The sequence below is a fragment of the Vulpes vulpes genome, chromosome 10 (assembly GCF_048418805.1).
Source record: "Vulpes vulpes isolate BD-2025 chromosome 10, VulVul3, whole genome shotgun sequence".
NCBI classification, from domain to species: Eukaryota; Metazoa; Chordata; class Mammalia; order Carnivora; family Canidae; genus Vulpes; species Vulpes vulpes.
This window is the reverse complement of record NC_132789.1, coordinates 15,123,869-15,131,105: the sequence shown is the minus strand read 5'-3', so window position 1 is coordinate 15,131,105 and position 7,237 is coordinate 15,123,869.

Below are 7,237 nucleotides of genomic sequence, written 5' to 3'. Positions count from 1 at the left end.
ATTAATTTGGGGGGAAGGGACACAAATATTAAGTCCATACCAGAGATCTAAGTAATGGGCAAGGGAGGAAAAAAAGGAGACTGGTTTTGCAGGTGGTTTCCATTTTTGATAGGTCCTGTCTTCATTCTAGATTTGTATGGCTATAATTCCAGCTCAGCTAGGGGTACCCAAACCTGGTCTCGCATTATAAGTACCTGCTGCTGTCTCCTTTTGCAATTCAGAATCCTGGGCTCTGCCCCAAATAACCTAAAGCAAAATCTCTGGGGACAGAGCCAGGAAATCGGATTTTTTTTTCATTTCCTCAAGGGATTGTTTTTCATTGAAGTAAAATTCACGTAACATGAAATTGACCATTTTAAAGTATGGTGGCTCTTAGCACATCCACAATGTCATGCAACCACTACCTCTATTTAGTACCGAAATACATCCATCACCCCAAAAGGAAACTCCTTATCCATTGCAAGGAAACCAATATCCCACTTCCCCCTCCCCTCAGCCCCTGGCTTTCTGATTCTATGGATCTGCCCACTCTGGTTATTTTGTATAAATGGAACCTACAATATTCATTCTTTCCTGTCTGTCTTCTTTCACTTCACATAACGTTTTCAAGGCTCATCCATGTGGTAGCAGGAATCAGTGTTTCATTCCTTTTTATGACTGAATAATATTGCATTGCATGGAAAGACCACATCTTTCTTATTCATTCTTCAGCTGGTGGACATTCAGATGGTTTTCACCCATCAGTGATTGCAAACAGTGCTATCCCTAGGTGATTTTTATTTCACTAATTTAAGAGTTGCCATTCGGTAACTGTAGTCAGGTTATTATCAGTTAAAAAGAGCAAGGTTCTCAAGCTTCCGTGTGCCTCACTCACCATCACCTGGAAATCACCTGCTAACACTACAGATGCCAAAGCCCCACTTCCACATAGTCTTGATTCGGTAGATTTGGGAGGGGCCTGGAAATAACTTTTAATGAGGTCTCTGCCTCCAATTCCTAGGAATCCAGGTGCAAGTGACCTATCCACCCTACTCTGTACGAAGAGTGATTTTTTTTTTTAAGATTTTATTTATTTATCTGAGAGAGAGAGAGGAGAGAGAGGGCATGAGCAGAGGGGAGGGGGAGAGGGAAAAGCAGACTCCCCACTGAGCAAGGAGCTCCCTGAAACTCGATTCCAGGGTCCTGGAATCACAACCTGAGCTGGAGGCAGATGCTTAACCAAGTGAGCCACCCAGGCGCCCCAGGAACAGTGATTTCTTTTTAAAAAAGAGAGATTTTATTTATTTATTCATGACAGACACACAGAGAGAGGTGGAGAAACAGGCTCCCTGTGGGGAGACCCATGCGGGACTCAATCACAGGATCCTGGGATCACAACCTGACCCAAAGGCAGACGCTCAACCACTGAGCCACCCAGGTGCCCCAGGCACAAAGATTTAAAAGGAGGTCATCCATGGTTGAATTATGGGTCATTGTTTTGCTTTTTTTTTTTTTAACATTTGACAATATTTGTCAAATATTCAACAGTGAGCATGGTTTACTTTTATATTCAGAATTATTTGAAGTATCAGTGAATAAAGAAAAAAAGAACAAAGGCTCTAAAGCCTCACTTGATTCCCAGCCTCTGCTGCTCTCCGGTCCCACCAGCACCGGCCAAGACCTCACGACCCCTCCCCCTGCACTCCCCCAAGCCCAGGCTCTTTCTGAGAAGCACACACACATATTAAGAAAGTCAACATCTGATTGCTATGCACAGAATACTTCCGCCTCCGGCATGTCACACAATTTGGTTACTTACTGTGTGCTTTTTGGAGCATCTGAGGAAATCAGAGCTGGGGGCTGGATCTCTGTTTTCCTACAGATAATGGTATTCTCCTACCACCTAAGTTAATAGATTGAGGCTCACAGGCACTTATGAGTGGTGTCTTTAATATGGTTCTGGAATATTTGCCCTATAAATTCTTAAGAACAGACTTATAGATCGCCTATTACCAGCATTATGGGCTATTAATAAATCAGTTACAGCCACGTATATTTTTTTTAAATTGCATTTTCCCTTTCTGTTCACATTCTAAGCAGCTAAGAATTGCTGAGAGACGGAACACCCGTGCTGGAGGAGGGCTGTGATTTCCTGCAGAGAGATGGCAGGGGAAGGGACTTGACAGCTAGGTCTGAAAAGGCACTTTCGAGCAAGGAAGAAAGAGAGGTAAAGGGACCGCCCCAGCCGGCGTTGTTGCGGAGCTTTAGAGCCACAATCCATCTCCCCGTGTCCTCAGGCAGCGAGGCTGAGCCCACCACCGTCCCCGTGACTCCTTTGCTATCAATTCCCCCTGGTATTTCTCTGCTCAGGCTGTTCTGTGTTAACTTTGCATGTAATGATACGCTGCGTGGTGTGGGGGTCACCTGAGCATCACCAGCACTCTCCAGCTGGTGTGTACAAACACGGTCACGTGGGAGGACCGACCTGAGGTTCTCCAGCTCCGCAGCCCCTTCCCCTGGCCGGGGAAAGACCCCCCGACTTTCTTCAAGGCTCCTATCTCCATCTAGAAGTGGGGGAGTCCCCAGGGGATGACAGCTCATCTCATTTATATCTGGCACTCCCGTCAGCTGTTGTCTTTCCCCCACTGCCACCGAGTCACTGTTTCCAGCTGTGGGACTCAGGGCTCCCTTGCCTGGCAGGAAATGCTGTGCAGAACTTACCCCAAACCCTGCACATGGGAGGACCTCATGCTTGGGACCATAGCACTACCCTACTTCGCAAGACCGCATAGCCTTCTTCTCTCAACAGTGCCAAATCCAGGATGACAAAAGGAAGGGCACGTGTGTGTGTGTCCCAGGTACTCTTTCCTCCAACTCCCAGGACTTTGGGTTAGGACTCGGTCATGGGCATAGGCCCATGAATGTTTTCCCTATTGGGGGATTCACTGGAACAGAGACCTCTTTGTTACTTTATAGTCTCTTTTCATTGAGCCTCCTCTCCCCACTCCATGCTATTGTGTGTGACTCTTGGAGTGTCTGAATACCAGCCATTGGGGCTGATGGAATTAGTTTTTCTAGAAGCCTCTAGTGCAAATCAGTAGGTGCAAATAGAGAGGAAAGCAGTTTCTGGCATGTTATACCTTGTGTGAGGTAAGAAGGCATTGCTAGCTGCTATTACAAACCAACCTAATACACTCAGTGTGTATTAGGTGCTAAAAGATGTATATTATCTTACTCAAAACCTACAACAGTCAGATGAGATTACTGTTATGACTGTCCCCAAGGCCAGGCAATACATGATGTGAAGGGAATTTGAGCCAAGGGAGGAGATTCTAGAGTCCTTGCTGGCAACTGCTACATTAAGAAATACATGGTGAAATATTTTAAAGATCCATCTCCACCAAATGTCCCGTATCCTCCTGAGAGGACTCCCACTAGAAGTGTCTGAGCAAATGGGGGGGCAGGGGTGTGCACATAACAATCTTGCCATGTGCTCGTGGCAGGGTCATGTAAGGAAAGACACACTACCATCCTGGGAGACACAACTACATCAGTCCACACCTCAGCCCCTCAACCTGACTGGTGCTCAGTGTGGCTGAGGCATCCATTAAAGTCTCCCAGCTTCTCAGGCACCCGTGCACCCACACCACCCTGGAGACCATTCCAGGCAATACCTCTAGTCCCACCCTATCCCCAAAACCCCTTTCCAGATCAGGTGCCCCCTGGAGAGCAAAGCCCCTACAGATCCTGTCCCAACCTCCCAGCCAGAAACAAGTTGGGCAACAAGCCGAAGTTCACCAGGAGACAAGAGACCCTGAAAATCCTTAGAGGCTTCCCCAAATGTCTCTCCCACTCCAAGTACCTGTGTCTGAATCACAACCTTGCTTAGAAGACTCAGTCCCTGCATGAGGGAACTATGAGCAGGAGGCCCCTGTTTAAAGGTTCTTTCAGAGGAGAGCCCCTCACGTGAACTTGCAAAGTTCACTTACCAAATGAGCTCATGTACTGATTCATTCAATGTCGCTGATGCCCACAGGGGTGTGGGACCGGGGAGACCTTGTGAGAGCAGCAGGCAGAGTTCCACGGGATGAGGACACGGGACGGAAGTGGACAACACTTGATTGGGTCGTGGGGCCCAGGAGTGGGGTAGGGGCGGTCTGGGGCACTGAGTGTGCACCACAGAGCTCCAGGTCTGAAAAACAGGCAGAGAGAAGGGTTCTCTAATGATTTTGCCTGAGGCTGGCATTGCCCCTGAGATGACTTTGTCCTCCAGCCTCTGTCACATCCTCTGGCCTATTTCTTTGAAGATAAGGTCTGGACTTTAAAACCAGAGGCTTTCAATTTATGTAAACATAAAATCCTCATTGGCAAGATCACTTGGCACAAAAGAAAGGCTGGACTGGAAGGCAGAAAACCGGCTCCCGCTCTCGCTCGTGTCCCCATGATGAGGGGTCTATCAGCAACCTTCCCGGGGCCTTGCTTGCTGTCCCCTCTGGCCCAGGTCATGGATGTGATGCATAAGGGTGTGAGAGCAGTCATCATGCAACTATGAGGAAGGGAGCCATGCCATGAGATGGCAAACGGCAGAGCAGGAATACAGAGGGGGCCTGGGTCCCAGAAGATGTGCTCTCAGATAAAATCCTGAGGGTCTGACAGCAAGCTTCCTGCTTCACGGGCCAAGTCAAACCCCTGACAGATGTGTCAAGTCTTCAGTTACTTGCGGCCACATGTCATTCTGATGGACCTTGAGCCAGTCACTGCTTTTCAAAATAAATATTGACTGAGCATCCTCTCCATGACAAGCATGTAAGTACATTACATCGATTTTCTCCAACTCCCCGTAACCACCCATGTCACAAATGTGAAAATTGAGAATCAGGGAGGGTAATGCACTCCAGGTGAGAGATACAGGGTGAATTTGACCTCTAGAACCTAGGTTCTTCATCACAAACCCATGCTTCACCTTCCTGGGCCTCAGTTTCCCTCTCTAAAAAATGAGACAGTAGAAGGCAGTGTTGTCAGGAAGCTAAGGCTTTGAATAATTCAGGCCAAGTTCAGTTAAAATCCAGCCTCCACGACTTGGTGCTGTGTGACTTGAGCAAGTAGCTAAACCTCTCTGAGCCCCAATTTCTTTTTCAGTAACTGGTGACAATGAGAGGACCTACTTCATAGGGTTGTCCTAAGGATTAAACATCAAGTAAAGCTAACACACAGTGCCCAGCACAGAGCAGGTGACTCTCTGTGTCTGAGTGAGATAACCTCCTCTCTTCCTTCCAGCACAGGATTGCCAAGACATTGGTGACTGGTTGCATACCAATGCTGAAATATCCAATGTCTTTCCCTGGAGGAAATGTGCTCCTGTGGCTTTCTAGTACAGGAGAAATTGAATACAGAAATTTTTCATCTGAAACCAACTATTTTTAAAAACAACCGTTTACAACTTCGTTTACTCCTGGCAAGGGTTAGACCAAGGCATCCAGCCCCTCCTTGCTGTGGGTAATGGAGGAGAGAAAGAAAGAGGGAATCACTCTCCAGGGGCCTCCCCGGACTCCACAGCTAAGCTAAAAACTTAAAAACCTGAAAATGGGAAGGAAAGGGGGAGGTGCAGAAATAATATGAAGCAGGTTCCAAGGAGGTTATATAAAAACAATGAAATCGCAATATTTTCCGCGACAGATTTCATCAGTGCCGCCTGAGTGCATTCTATTAAACCTCATTTATTAAATTTTGAGGAACATAATTTAGATATAAGATCCCGGACAAACAGGTTGCAAAATAGCTGATTCCGGACGCATTGACATCCCCCCATGCGTGGAAAACAGGCTGGTGTTTTTCATTTTGACGGTCTCACGGGGCTTTCCTGCTACAGCTTGCATGGGGGAAGGAGACAGTGGGATGGAGGTGGAGGGGGCTCTAGGCTCTTATTTGCAGTGTCACCCCCCACAACAGCCATTTGGAGGTGGTGTGCTTCCTGTCCTGTAGCATAAGCATCTCTGAAGTTGAAGAGGCACACTTAATTGTGTTCTGGAATTTGTGGGCCGAGAGGTGTGCAAGTGCCAAGAAAGCAATGGACACACACAGCACAGATAGCTTATTTGTTTATCTGAGCACCTCCCCCAAGCCTCCCAAGACATCCTCCACCCTCCAGAGAATCTCATTTGCTGGTATTTACAAGGCAGGAAGTGGCCAGGGTCTCCCTGATGGTTGAAATAGATTCTTATTCTGGGATTTCCAGGTCATTGGGAAGTCTCTCTGCCGACACCAAACTCCAAGCCCCAAATGCTTCCCCAGACCTGCTTTCTCATGCCCAAACAGCCCTCTGAAGGAGTTAACATATGCCAGAGACTGTCTGCATCAGTCCATCGACTCCTCTCCTCAGCCCATTCATGACATAGATTACTGATCCCATTTCATGGATGAGAACACTGAGGTTCAGACAGGTGAGGTGCTTTTCCCAGGATCACTCAGTGATTAAGTAGCAGAACCAGAGATTCAAGCCCAGAGAGAGTTGTAGAAGATATCACCATTCTCTTACTGGCAGGACACAACATACTGACACTTGGATAGATGACAGGCAGAATCAGGGAAATACAAATCAAAACCACAATGAGATACCACCTCACACCAGTGAGAATGGGGAAAATTAACAAGGCAGGAAACAACAAATGTTGGAGAAGATGCGGAGAAAAGGGAACCCTCTTACACTGTTGGTGGGAATGTGAACTGCTGCAGCCACTCTGGAAAACTGTGTGGAGGTTCCTCAAAGAGTTAAAAATAGACCTGCCCTACGACCCAGCAATTGCACTGTTGGGGATTTACCCCAAAGATTCAGATGCAATGAAACGTCGGGACACCTGCACCCCGATGTTTCTATCAGCAATGGCCACAATAGCTAAACTGTGGAAGAAGACTTCGTGTCCATCGAAAGATGAATGGATAAAGAAGATGTGGTTTATGTATACAATGGAATATTACTCAGCAATTAGAAACGACAAATACCCACCATTTGCTTCAACGTGGATGGAACTGGAGGGTATTATGCTGAGTGAAATAAGTCAATCGGAGAAGGACAAACAGTGTATGTTCTCATTCATTTGGGGAATATAAATAATAGTGAAAGGGAATATAAAGGAAGGGAAAAGAAATGTTGGGAAATATCAGGAAGGGAGACAGAACATAAAGACTCCTAACTCGGGGAAACGAACTAGGGGTGGTGGAAGGGGAGGAGGGCGGGTGTTGGAGGGGAACGGGTGACGGG